At 44.8% G+C, this 13,779-nt stretch overlaps 1 non-coding gene and 1 pseudogene across 1 annotated transcript; one reads left to right on the forward strand and one right to left on the reverse strand.

The window, feature by feature from the left end:
• LOC129025531 (U7 small nuclear RNA) lies at window positions 1-61 on the forward strand. The gene has a single exon (XR_008497281.1). It is a non-coding gene; the product is annotated as a U7 small nuclear RNA (small nuclear RNA).
• Window positions 62-12,333: 12,272 nt separating this feature from the next.
• Window positions 12,334-13,420, reverse strand: LOC129024088 (actin, cytoplasmic 2-like; annotated as a pseudogene).
• Between the last annotated feature and the right edge of the window lie 359 nt (window positions 13,421-13,779).

The following is a 13,779-nucleotide window of genomic DNA, read 5'->3' on the forward strand; positions in this document are numbered from 1 at the left end:
TAGTGTTACAGCTCTTTTAGAATTTGTCTAGCAGGCATTCTGGTTTTTGCCAAAAGCCCCCTTAAAAATAAATAAAACAAAAATGGGGATAGTAGTAATATGCACTTCATAGGATTATTGAGGGTATTAAATGAGTTAATCTACATATTTAGAATAATGCATGGCATGTAGTAAGCACTGTATATGTGTTTGCTATTACTACCATTATTACTTTCGCGACGAAGGGATTGAAGGAAGAAGAGCTTCTATGGTGCAATGGGGAAAGGAGTATATCCTGCCCTGTGTGCTCCCCTAATATCTTGGATATAAAAGCCATCCACAGAAAACACAGGGTCAGGAATTTGAAGGGGTTATTTGGGCATCTTAGAGTGTGGGATATCAAGTAGGCAGTCAGAATGGGATAGAATTCTTCAGTGGGAAGTATTGGATATTTCCTTTTTGGAGCAGAGCAGTACCATATGGGGGAACAGTGACAGAGGGATAATCTAGGGTCAGGGGATTTCTTAAGCAGTTAATAATGCTTTTTCTCTTAGGAACTAACCTGTCAGGTACTGAGAGGCTTTGAAGATGGCTCTTCAGGTTGGGGACACGCCTTTGTTAAGGGGGAAGACTGCTGCCAGGAGTTGATTCACATACTCAGAGGTAGGATTGACCACATAAAAAAAATGCTTTCAAGTCTTTGTTCTAAATTTTCTTTGACCCTCCGTAAGTTTGGGGAAAGTCCCAGCCTCAGTAACCGCCTCAGTAACCATCCCAGACACAGTCTAGAGGATATGAACAGGCAGAGTGGGTCATGTGGAAAACAGGCGCGTGGTGGGGAGGCCAATTTGAGGAGCCATTAGTATTAAAATGGAAAGTTCAAGAGATACAAAAATTATAAACAAAACTTTATCAAATCAAATCCAATAATGTATTAAAAGGATAATGAATCATAACAAAATGGATTTTATCCCGGGAATGCAGGATTGGCTTGGCATTAGAAAATCAATCATGCAGTTCAACATATTAACAAACCAAAAAGGAAAACCCATATGATTATTGCAATAAATGCAGAAAAAGCATTTGACAACATCCAACATCCATTCCTGAGTTTAAAAAACAAAAACCTCTTGGCAAACTAGAAGTAGAAGGGAACTTCTTCAATCTGATATAGGGCATCTGCAAAATAACCCACAGCTAACATTATATTTAGTGGTGAAAACTGAGTGCTTTCCCCCCCAAGATCAGAAATAAAACAGAGATGTCCACTCTCACCACTTCTATTTAGCATTATACTGAAGGTTCTAGGCAGTGCAGTCAGGCAAGAAAAAGAAGCAAAAGGCATCCAAATTGGAAAGGAAGAAGTAAAACTGTATTTACAGAAAATGTGATCATCTATATAGAAAATCCAACTGAGTCCACCAAAAATAAAACCCTACTAGAACTAATAAGTGAGTCTAACAAGTTGCAGGTTATAAGATCAATATACAAAAATTAGTTGTATATCTGTATACTAGCAATGAACAATTAGATACAGAAAGTTTTAAAATACCATTTACAATAACATCTAAAAATGTGACTTAGGAATAAATCTGACAAAAGATGTGGAAGACCTATACACTTGCTGAGAGAAAGAGGAGCCAAATTAATGAAAAACATTCGTGGGTTGGAAAACTTAGTATTGTTATGATGTCAGTTCTCCCCAAATTGATCCATAGATTAAATGTAATTCCTATAAAAATCTCCGCAGGCTTTTTGCAGAAATTTACAAACTGATCCTAAAATTCATATGGAAAGGCACTACAGAGCCTGGTACAGTGTGTAGAAACCCTGGGTAGGGTTCAGCTTTCCCACAGGATTAGGACTATCAGTGGAGCACATATAGAGAGGAAAAACAGTGACAGGGCCTCCAGTTGCAAACAGGTCTACAAAGAATATGAACAAGCAATTTCCTGAAGTGGAAAACCCAAAAAGCTAACAGGCCTAATAAAAGATGTTCAGATGTATTAACAGAAAAGTCTAAAATAAAACCACAGTGAGATTTTACTTTAGATTTCACAAACAGACAAAATTTTAAAAAGCTGGATCATGCCAAGTCCTTTAGTGGGGATATGGGGGCATAGGGACCCTCTTGCATTGGGATTGGGGACTTTGGCAGCCATCCCAGAGATGAATGTGGCACTATCCCCATGGGCCCTCCAAAGAAATTCTCACACAGGTCCATAAAGGGTCATGTAGAAGAATGTTCATTATGGTGTGGTTTGCAACAGTGGGAAGTCGAAGGCATGCTGGGTGTCCATCACCAGGGGCATACACAGGGAAATAGTGATGGGTGCACTCCACAGAGGACCTCTTAACCTTTAGACCAGTGAGTTAGATGTACACAGGGCAACACGATGATCTTCAGCACGTAGCACTGAGTGAAAAAGAATGAACCGTGTAACAGTACTACTCACAAGTTACAAATATATGCACATATACACCAAATACACACCTTACAGAAATGCACACAAAAGGACGTAAGTTAAACACATTTGAAAAATGCCTATGTCGGGGAGTCGGGAGGAATGGGAGCGTGGATGACAGGGAATAAATAAAACAAGAAAGCGGTGGAATTGCCAGTCACGGTGACTTACACCTGTAATCCCAGCACTTCGAGAGGCCGAGGCGGGCAGATTGCTTGAGCCTAGGAGTTCAGTTCCAGCCTGAGCAACATAGTGAGTCCTCATCTCTACAAAAAATACAAAATTAGCCAAATGTGGTGGTGTGTGCCTGTGGTCCCAGCTACCAGAGAGGCTGAGGTGGGAGGATTGCTTGAGCTTGAGCCCAGGAGTCTGAGACTGCAGTGAGCCGAGATTGCACCACTGCACTCCAGCCTGGGTGACAGAGTGAGACCCTGTCAAAAAAAAAAAAAAAAAAAAAGAAAGGGGGAGGAGAAAAAACAAGCAGAAAGTGTCTGTTCCCTTGGCCTAGTCACCCACTCCCCATGGCATCATCCTTTAGAGTCTGCTCTTCACTGAGGAGGAAACAGCCACACCTACACTCTGCTAACCTGAGGCCAGAATGCCCAGGTGAGCCTGGCGCAGACGGTCTGTACTTGGCTGGTTTTGAATATGTGCTGGTGCGGCTCTTGCACACCCTCTCACCAGCACTGCAGCTGCCTGGAGCAGGTGTGGACATGCATTTCATCCCACAGAAGTTGCCTGCCGTGATCTACTATTGAGGGTGGGGGCTGGTCACAGAGTTTGGAAGTGAAGAGTTAGAGCGGCCCACTCCCCGTCAAACCATATGGTAACCAGACCATATGGTAACTAATTTCTGGTCCACATAACAGCCCTGCCAGTGCCCTGACTATGCTGAGACATGGGTGTATTTTCCTGGCCTCATTTAGAACCTTACCCTCTGACTTCCCCAGAAGCAGCTCTTGTAAACTCTTAGGGAAACTGAAGCCAGACTCACTGACTGAGAGATTCTCTCCAGCTTATCCTCTCCTGGAACTCCTCACCTAATTGTACCAATACTGCTCCTTCCATAACCAGCTAAGTGCATGCTTGCCATTCGGTTTTCAAAACAAAACAATACCTTGTTCAGTGATACATACATGGGAGGTGAAATTTTCTCAAAAGCAGGCCAGGCACAGTGACTCACGCCTATAATCCCAGCACTTTGGGAGGCCGAGGTGAGTGGATCACCTGAGGTCAGGAGTTCGAGACCAGCCTGGCCAACATGGAGAAATCCTGTATCTACTAAAAATACAAAAATTAGCCGGACGTGGTGGCATGTGCCTGTAATGTCAGCTGCTCTGAATGCTGAGGCAGGAGAATCACTTGAACCCAGGAGGTGGGGGTTGCAGTGAGCTGAGATCGTGCCACTGCACTCCAGCCTGGGCAACAAAAGTGAAACTCTGTCTCCAAAAAAAAAAAAAAAAAAAATTTTCCTCAAAAATCGAGGAAATGAGAGCATAAAGGTCAAGGTAGTGGTTTCTTCTGGGTGGGGGAAGGAGATGAGGGATCCACAGTTGGCTTCTCAAACTCTATAATGTTCCAGTTCTTAAGCCAGCTGGTGGGTAGATGGGTGTTTTCTTACATGTCTTTCAACTGTACATGGAAGTTTTCAAAACTTTTCTCTATGTTGAATACATTTAAAAGTTTGAAAGGAACACAAAGAGATTTCAAACCCGATAACATTTGCATTTATCAGAACACATAGAATAAAAGAGAATGACAATAATCACATTGGAATATCTGCCTATGAGGGGGTGGGTGTTGGAAACGGGAGTGAGGAATGAAGGTAAAGTTGAGTAAATAAATGAATAAGTAAATAAAAAGATAAGCATTTTACTGATCAAAGATAATAATGTAACATGACCAGTGGAGTATAGCTTCCTCCACCTTCTGCACCTGAGATTCAAAGGAAAAATAAATACTGAGCATGATCAAGAAACTGGTCCCTAATAAATCTGATTGATCCAAAACCAACAGGTACAAACTTAAATCACCTGAGTACTCAAAAGATTATTATAATCAAGTAAATCATTGCAACAGAGAGTTTTCTGAGGTGAAGGATTTTGAAGGCTCCTTCAAAAGTTGGTCATTCCTCCAAAGTTTTGTCGGGATTGCTTCCCAGCATTCCTAAAGGATTCAGATGCGGCCCTCGGTTCATTAGCCCATTTCACAGTAAAACTCAAAAGCCAGTGGGGAAAGCAGGGGGCTGAACTCATGTCCCTACAAGAGCAAAAGACCAAACCTTCATACCTTGGAAGTACAGTCCCATGTTGAACCATGTCTTGGAAATTGCCTCTGTAGCTTCAACACAAACAAAAACCTGGCTGTTGGAAAAATGTGTGCTTGATTTAACCTCAGCCATCCTTAGACTAGAAAAGAATCATGGGGGTTATATTGAGTCTGCTTGGATCACCCCTAGCCACACTCTCCCTCCTTTTGTCCCCCAGTCCTAGTGTCCCTAACTCCACTGATGGACAAATGGACATTTCCCCTCAACACTGAGGTCACGTATTCTGCCTTGTCTCTGCACTCAGGTTGCCTCGCCAGATCTGCTGTGGGCTGCAGTTTTAGTTGAGATCATGTTAGTTAGCTCTTATCTTATGAAATGGCTTTCTGTTACCATAGGATGCTTCATTGAGGTATGTGCCTTCCTGCCTAATCTTGTACGTCTACTGACATATCAGGTAGACATGTTCCTTGCAAACTAAACATAGTAATGCGCTGCAGGCCAGTTGGAGTATAACCGGACCTCCCCATGCCATTTGTATCACCCGGGTCTGACCCACAATAACTGTCTTTATGAGTTGAGCCCTTGCAGAAGTCCCAGCCAACTTGTGGACAGCTGACTTTAACAAGGGAGGGCAGCTGCTTAGGATGCTCCCGTTAAAATCAAAATTACACAGCACCTGTTGCCTCTTCTAGCCCCAGTGTCCACTTTCCATACTGGCAGAAGAGGGAAATGAGCCTATCATCAATGTCCTCCTCAAACTGGGTGTCTTAATGCCAACCACAGTCTATACAACAGCCATATCCTCGTGGTAAGAAAGTCAGCAAAATTTATGTCTAAGAGCAGATGGGTCTGTCATCATGATCAGGACCCACACCACATTAGCGAACATACGTCACCCCTGTTCATCCCAGACTTCTGAATCCACCATCATCCTCTCTGTGAATCCAGTTCAGGCTTCTTTGGGGTTGACCTGACCAACACTATTTCTCTGTCTCAGGACATCCCAATTCCCTAAAACTTTGTTTTCACCCACCATCAGCAACAGAGAGTTTGTTTCTTTTTGTTTGTTTGAGACGGAGTCTTTGCTCTTGTCGCCCAGGCTGGAGTGAAATGGCACAATCTTGGCTTAGTGCACCCTCTGCCTCCCAGGTTCAAGCAATTCTCCTGCCTCAGCCTCCCGAGTAGCTGGGACTACAGGTGTAAACTACCACGCCTGGCTGATTTTGTATTTTTACTAGAGATGGGGTTTCACCATGTTGGCCAGGCTGGTCTTGAACTCCTCACCTCAGGTGACCTGCCTGCCTCGGCCTCCCAAAGCGCTGGGATTACAGGCGTGAACCACCGTTCACGGCCTTTTTTTTTTTTTTTTTTTTCATTTTTGAGCAAGGTCTCACTCTGTCGCTCAGGCTGGAGTGCAGTGGCGTGATCATGGCTCACTGCAGCCTCAGACTCCTGGGCTCAAGGCTCAGCCTCCCGAGTAGCTGGGATTACAGGCAAGAGCTACCATGCCCGGCATATATATATATATATTTTTGTTTTTTTGTTTGTTTGTTTGTTTTTGAGATGGAGTTTTGCTCTTGTTGCCCAGGCTGGAGTGCAATGGCACAATCTTGGCTCACCGCAGCCTCCGTCTCCTGGGTTCAAACGATTCTCCTGCCTCAGCCTCCCGAGTAGTTAGGATTACAGGCATGTGCCACCACACCCGGCTAATTTTGTATTTTTAGTAGAGACATCTCACTATGTTGCCCAGGCTGGTCTCAAACTCCTGGGCTCCAGCAGTCCTCCTGCCTCAGCCTTCCAAATTGTTGGGATTATAAACATGAGCCACTGCACCTGGCCACATTAGTATACTATTGATGTTGAACCATAACATTCTAAGTGGCCGTAGGATTTTCTTTTCTTGGGTTCTCCCATCCAGTTTTATAATTTAGGTTATGCTAACCTCAAAAAGTGGAATAAATAGGTTTTACTTTTGTTATTATGCATATGATTGGAATTAACTATACCTTGAAGGTTTGCTACAGCTCACCTACAAAACCCACTGGGGTTTTGAGAGAGAACAGTTCTTTAACTACCATTTTTATTTCTTTAATACTTACTGGACTATTCAAGGCCTTTCTATTTGTGCCATTTTTAGCATGGCGTATTTTTCTAAGAATGTATCATTTATTTTCATCTAGGTTTTTTAATTCATTGGCATGTCATTCATAATTCTTTACTTTTAAAAAATCTATTTTTCTGGTCAGGCTCAGTGGCTCACGCCTGTAATCCCAGCACTTTGGGAGGCTGATCAGTGGCTCACGCCTGTAATCCCGGCACTTTGGGAGGCTGAGGCGGGCAGATCACCCAAGGTTGGGAGTTCGAGACCAGCCTGACCAACATGGAGAAAGCCCGTCTATACTAAAAAAAAATACAAAATTAGCCAGACGTGGTGGCACATGCCTGTAATCCCAGCTACTCGGGAGGCTGAGGCAGGAGAATCGCTTGAACCCTGGAGGCGGAGGTTGTGGTGAGCTGAGATCGTGCCATTGCACTCCAGCCTGGGCAACAAGAGCGAAACTCCGTCTCAAAAAAAAAAAAAAATCTGTTTTTCCCTAGTTGTTGCCCCCCTTATCATTCTATATCTTGTTTTTTGTTTTGTTTTGTTTTTTGTTTTTTGTTTTTTGTTTTGACAGAGTTTCACCACCGTGCCCAGCCTATATCTTGGTTTTTTAATTTTCTTTTTGTTTTTTTATTGATCACTGGTCAGAAGTCTGTCTCTTTTATTGGTCTTTTCAAAGAATCTGCTTTGGTTTGCTTAATTTTCACTGTTGTCTTTTGTTGTCTATTTTATTTCTGTCTTATTTCTTTCTTGTTTCTTTGAATTTATTTTTATTTATTTATTTTTTTGAGACGGAGTTTTGCTCTTGTTGCCCAGGCTTTAGTTCAACGGCGCGATCTCAGCTAACCATAGCCTCCGCCTCCCGGGTTCAAGTGATTCTCCTGCCTCAGCCTCCCGAGTAGCTGGGATTACAGGCATGCGCCACGACGCCCAGCTAATTTTGTATTTTTAGTAGAGACGGGGTTTCTCCATGTTGGTCAGGCTGGTCTTGAACTCCCAACCTCAGGTGATCCGCCCACCTCGGCCTCCCAAAGTGCTGGGATTACAGGCACGAGTCACCACGGCCGGCCTTTGTTTCTTTGAATTTAGAAATATAGGCTCGGCGTGGTGGTTCATGCCTGTAATCCCAGCACTTTGGGAGGCCGAGGCGGGCGGATCACCTGAGGTCGGGAGTTCAAGACCAGCCTGACCAACATGGAGAAACCCCGTCTCTACTAAAAATACAAAATTAGCTGGGCGTGATGGCGCATACCTGTAATCCCAGCTCCTCGGAAAGCTGAGGCAGGAGAATCGCTTGAACCCAGGAGGTGGAGGTTGCAGTGAGCTAAGATTGTGCCATTGCACTCCAGCTTGGGCAACAAGAGCAAAACTCTGTCTAAAAAAAAATAAATAAATAAAATAGAAATAGAAACAATGTGTCATTGGCACAGAAACAGAAAAGTAGACCAACACAACAGCATAGATGCAGACACCTGTGTATAAAAACCTATTGTATAACAAATCAAGGGAGAAAGGACAGTTGCTTAGTTAAAGGTGTTGAGAAAACTGGCTCATGACAGAGAACAATAAAACTGGATCCCTTCCTCATGACATGTACAAAAATGGATTCTAGGGGCCAGGCACAGTGTCTCAACGCCTGTAATCTCAGCACTGGGAGGTCGTGGCAGGCGGATCACTTGAGGTCAGGAGTTCAAGACTGGCCTGGTCAACCAGACATGGTGAAACACCATGTCTACTAAAAATACAAAAAATTAGCCAGGTGTGGTGGCGTGTGCCTGTAGTCCCAGCTACTCAGGAGGCTGAGGCAGAAGAATCGCTTGAACTTGGAAGGCAGAAGTTGCAGTGAGCCAAGATTGTGCCATTGCTCTCCAGCCTGGGTGACAGAGCGAGACTCCATCTCAAAAAAAAGGATTCTAGGTAGATTGAGGACCTAAATGTGAAAATAAAACTGTAATGTTAATAGAAATTGTAGGGAGATGTCTGTGACCTATGGGCTTGGACAAAACTTCAAGACTATAATCCATATGCTGAAGAGATGATTGGATTATAGCAAAATTAAGGTTTTGTGCTCAATGAAAGACACTATGGACAAAAGTAAGAGATAATGTGCAGATTGGGAGAGGATATTTGCAATGCATAAACCAACAAGGGATTTGATACCTAGAATATAAAAAGATTTCCTGTGAATCATCAAGAAGAGAGGCTGGGTGTAGTGATTTACACCTGTAATCCCAGTACTTTGGGAGGCTGAAGCAGGAGGATTGCTTGAGGCCAGGAGTTTGAGACCAGCCAGACAATACAACATGACCCTGTCTCTAGAAAAAAAAATTCTAATTACCTGGTTGTGGTGGCACACGCCAGTCATCATCCTAGCTACTTGGGAAGCTAAGGCGGGAGGATCACATGAGCCCAGGAGTTTGAGGTTACAGTGAGCTGTGGTCATGCCACTGCACTCCAGCCTGGGTGACAAGCAAGACCCTGTTTTTAAAAACAAAACAAAAGAAGGAGGAGGAGGAGGCAGGAGGAAGGAGGAGGAGGAGGAGGAAGGGAGAGAAGGAAGGGGGAGGAGGAAGGGGAAGGACAAAAGAAGAAGGAAGAAAGAAGAAGAAGACAGCAACGCCAATAGAAAATTAGCCAAAGCATACAATAGGCAATTTGCAGAGGAAGAAATTTGAAAAGCCAGCAGTATATGATGAGGTGTTCAAGATCATTGCAAGTATGAGGAATTAAAATAACATATCAGTTTATCAGCCCGACAAATTTAAGAAGCAGGATAGTGCCAAGTGGCAGTGGGGGTGTAAGGACCTACAAACCCTCCTGCATGGCTGATGGGAGTGTGGACTGGGGCAGCTGTTCCAAAGAGCTGTCTGGAAGTACCTTGTAAAATTAGATATGCATTTACTGGGCCAGGTGCGGTGGCTCACTCCTGCAATCCCAGCACTTTGGAAGGCCGAAGCAAGTGGAGCGCCTGAGGTCACTCAGGAGTTCCAGACCAGCCTGGCCATCATGGTGAAACCCCGTCCCTACCAAAAATGCAAAAATTAGCTGGATGTGGTGGTGCACTCCTGTAATCCCAGCTACTCAGGAGGCTGAGGCAGGAGAATCGCTTGAACCCGGGAGGCAGAGGTTGCAGTGAGCCAAGATCGCACCACTACCCTCCAGCCTGGGTAACGGAGCGAGACTCTGTCTCAAAAAAAAAGTATATGCATTTACTGTATGACCCAACAATTCTGTTCCTGGGTACAATAAATCCCAGGGAAGTACACAGATATATAAGGGGCCATATGCAAGGGTGTTCATCATACATTAAGCACAAAAAGGCCAAAAACAAAATGTATGTCCCTCCAAATTAGAAGTTTCCAAGGGCAAAAAAAGCACAAGCCTTCTCTTATTAAAGTAGAGATTCCTAGCCTGTGTGCCCAGGTACCCGACAGTGCTGCATTTCAGTTCCAGGGGTGAGAGGTATCAATAGTTATAATTTTTTAAATAATGATAAATGTTTTTAAAGTATCTCTAACATTTGCAACTGTGTTTTTCTAGTTTAAAATTATTTTGAAGTCCAGGCATGGTGGCTCACGCCTGTAATCCCAGCACTTTGGGAGGCTGAGGCAGGTGGATCACTTGAGGTTAGGAGTTCGAGACCAGCCTGACCAACATGATGAAGCCCCGTCTCTACTAAAAATACAAAATTAGCCAGACGTGGTGGTGCATGCCTATAATCCTAGCTACTCAGGAAGCTGAGGCAGGAGAATCACTCGAACACAGGAGCCAGAGGTTGCAGTGAGCCGAGATCGCGCCATTGCACTCTAGCCTGGGCAACAAAAGCGAAACTCCATCTCAAACATAAAATAAGTAAAATAAAATTATTTTTAAATTATATTTGAACAGTGTGGTGTTTCACACAGTTCCCTCTTTGAACGTCTTGGTCCAGTGCAAGATCTAGTGCTTAGCTCCTACTACCAGAGAGGGGCTGTGTGGGGGCTGCAGTATACAGCACTTCTCTGACCTTCTGTGGGAATCATTCGACTTAACCTGATTTTTGCCTTGCCCCTGCTCATCACGATACTTTGTTGGTGTGCATATGTGTAGTATTTAAATACTTTATTAGATTCAATCTGCTCTTTTCACAATTTTTTCTGGTAACATGGAAGCTACATCTTTTATTATCAGAATCAGCATCTATTATTAGGTGCTGCTTTAAAGGAACATAACTGATTTCATTTTCTTAGTTGGTATTTCCCCCATTGTTTTACCTTCCCTCCCTCCCTTCCTCTTTCCTTTCTTCTTTCTCTCTGTCCCTCATTCTTTCTTGCTCTCACTCTCCCTCTCCAGTTGCTCGTTCTCCCACTCTCTGTTATTGAATTTTTTTTTTTAACTGCAGCACTTTTATTTTTCTTTACACAATGACGTGTTGCTGGGGCCTAATGTTCTCACATAACAGTAGAAAATCAAAATTTGTTGTCATCTCTTTAAAGAATTTAGAATTATGTACAAAAAAACCTTACATAAATTAAAAGGATGAATATATTTACAGGTGTAAATCCAAACCGCTTCCAACTCAAGGCAGGTAACAGCCCACGGTGTTCTGGCAGGAAAACATCAGCTAAGAAAGGAAACTGGGTCCTATGGCTTGGACTTTCCAACTCTGACAGACCAGCAGGACAGAAACAACTGGTTCAGGAGCCCTTGCCAGCCTCTAGAGAAATCCCAGAACACTCAGCCCTGACACATTAATACCCTGCACATATTGGAGACTGCTGGCCACGCATACTCACCAAGCCACAGACTTGTCTTCCACAAGCACATTCTTACCTCAGCCACAAAGTGGCCAAGCCACATGTACTAAAGGTTGAAATCAGAGACATGTACAGGGTATTAAACACATTACCAAGGGGAACAGTTAACTTCAATATAACTTGAATAGAAAGTCAAAATCAGCAACAAGTCTACAATCCAGTGCTGATATCAGATACAAGCTTCAAGGACAACTTTGTTTGTATGTTTTTTTTTTTTTTTTTTTTGCTTTTTTTTTTTGAGACGGAGTCTCACCCTGTTGCCCAGGCTGGAGTGCAGTGGTGCAGTCTCGGCTCACCACAGCCTCCGCCTCCCAGGTTCAAGCGATTCTCCTGCCTCAGCCTCCCCAGTAGCTGGGATTATAGGCGAATGCCACCATGCCTGGCTAATTTTTGTATTTTTAGTAGAGACGGGGTTTCAGCATGTTGGCCAGGCCGGTTTCGAAATCCTGACCTTGTGATCCACCCATCTCAGCCTCCCAGAGTGCTGGGATTATAGGCATGAGCCACCACACCTGACCACAAATTTCTTTTTGAAGGCTTATTCCAGTTTTGTGAGGCTAGCATGAGGTGTATGCATTTGCCAGGGGCAAATTTATACTGCTGAATTAACCCATGCAACAAATCTGCACATCTGCTCGCAGTCCATTTAGAGGCATTTGCGGTGGACGATGGGCCAGACTCGTCATACATACCTGATTGCTAATCCACATGCTTGCAGTCCATTTAGAGGCATTTGCAGTGGATGATGGAGGGGCCACATACCCAATTGCTAATCCACATCTGCTGGAAGGTGGACAGTGAGGCCAGGATGGAACCACCAATCCACACCGAGTACTTGTGCTCTGGGGGCATGATGATCTTGATCTTCATAGTGCTGGATGCCAGCGCGGTGATGCCAGGGCACATGGTGGTGCTGCTGGACAGCACTGTGTTGGCGTACAGGACTTCGCGGATGTCCATGTCACACTTCATGATGGAGTTGAAGGTGGTCTTGTGGATGCCGCAGGAGTCCATGCCCAAGGAGGAAGGCTGGAACAGCACCTGCAGACACCAGAACCACTTGTTGCCGATGGTGATGACCTGACCTGGCCATCAGGCAGCTCGTAGCTCTTCTCCAGGGAGGAGGAGGATGTGGCAGTGGCCATCTCCTGCTCGATGTCCAGGGCGATGTACCACAGCTTCTCGTTGATGTCACGCACAATCTCCTGCTTGGCCGTGATGGTGAAGCTCAGTGAGGATCTTCATGAGGTAGTTGGTCAGGTCCTGGCCAGCCAGGTCCAGACGCAGGATGGTGTGAGGGGAGGGCGTGGCCCTCGTAGATGGGCACCATGTGGGTGACCCTGTCTCCAGAGTCCATGACAATGCCAGTGATGCGCCCAGAGGCTTAGAGGGACAACACAGCCTGGATGGCCACATACATGGCTGGGGTGTTGAAGGTCTCAAACGTGATCTGAGTCATCTTTTCTCTGTTGGCCTTGGGGTTCAAGGGGCCTCGGTCAGCAGCACTGGGTGCTTCTCTGGGGCTATGCACAGCTCGTTGTAGAAGGTGTGGTGCCAGATATTCTCCATGTCATCCCAGATGCTGATGATGCCATGCTCGATAGGGTACTTCAGGGTCAGGATGTCGTGCTTGCTCTGGGCCTCATGGCCCATGTAGGCATCCTTCTGGCCCATGCCCACCATCACACCCTGGTGTCGGGGGCACCTGATGGAGGGGAACACAGCTCAGGGGCCATCCATCCCCAGCAAAGCCAGCTTTGCACATGCCAGAGCCATTGTCAATGACGAGCGCGGTGATCTCTATTTCCATTGCAACCTGTGGAGGAGCAGGGCGGCGGAGCCATGAGAAGACACAGTGTGGGGGCTGGTGGCAGCAAGTGAGTGTATTACTGGATTTTGAAGTTAACAATTAGCCAAATACTGATTTTTGATGGAAATTTATTCTGAATTATTTTCTTTTAGTAAAAGGAAAACATATAACAATAGAATTACTTAATTAAATTGATTCCTTGGCTGGGTGGCTACGCCTGTAATCCCAGCACTTTATGAGGCCGAGGAGGGTGGATTAGTTGAGGCCAGGAGTTCGAGACCAGCCTGGGAAACATGGCGAAACCCCACTTCTACTAAAAATTCAAAAATCAGCCAAGCATGGTGGTGCGTGCCTGTAGT

The sequence above is a fragment of the Pongo pygmaeus genome, chromosome X (assembly GCF_028885625.2).
Source record: "Pongo pygmaeus isolate AG05252 chromosome X, NHGRI_mPonPyg2-v2.0_pri, whole genome shotgun sequence".
NCBI lineage: Eukaryota > Metazoa > Chordata > Mammalia > Primates > Hominidae > Pongo > Pongo pygmaeus.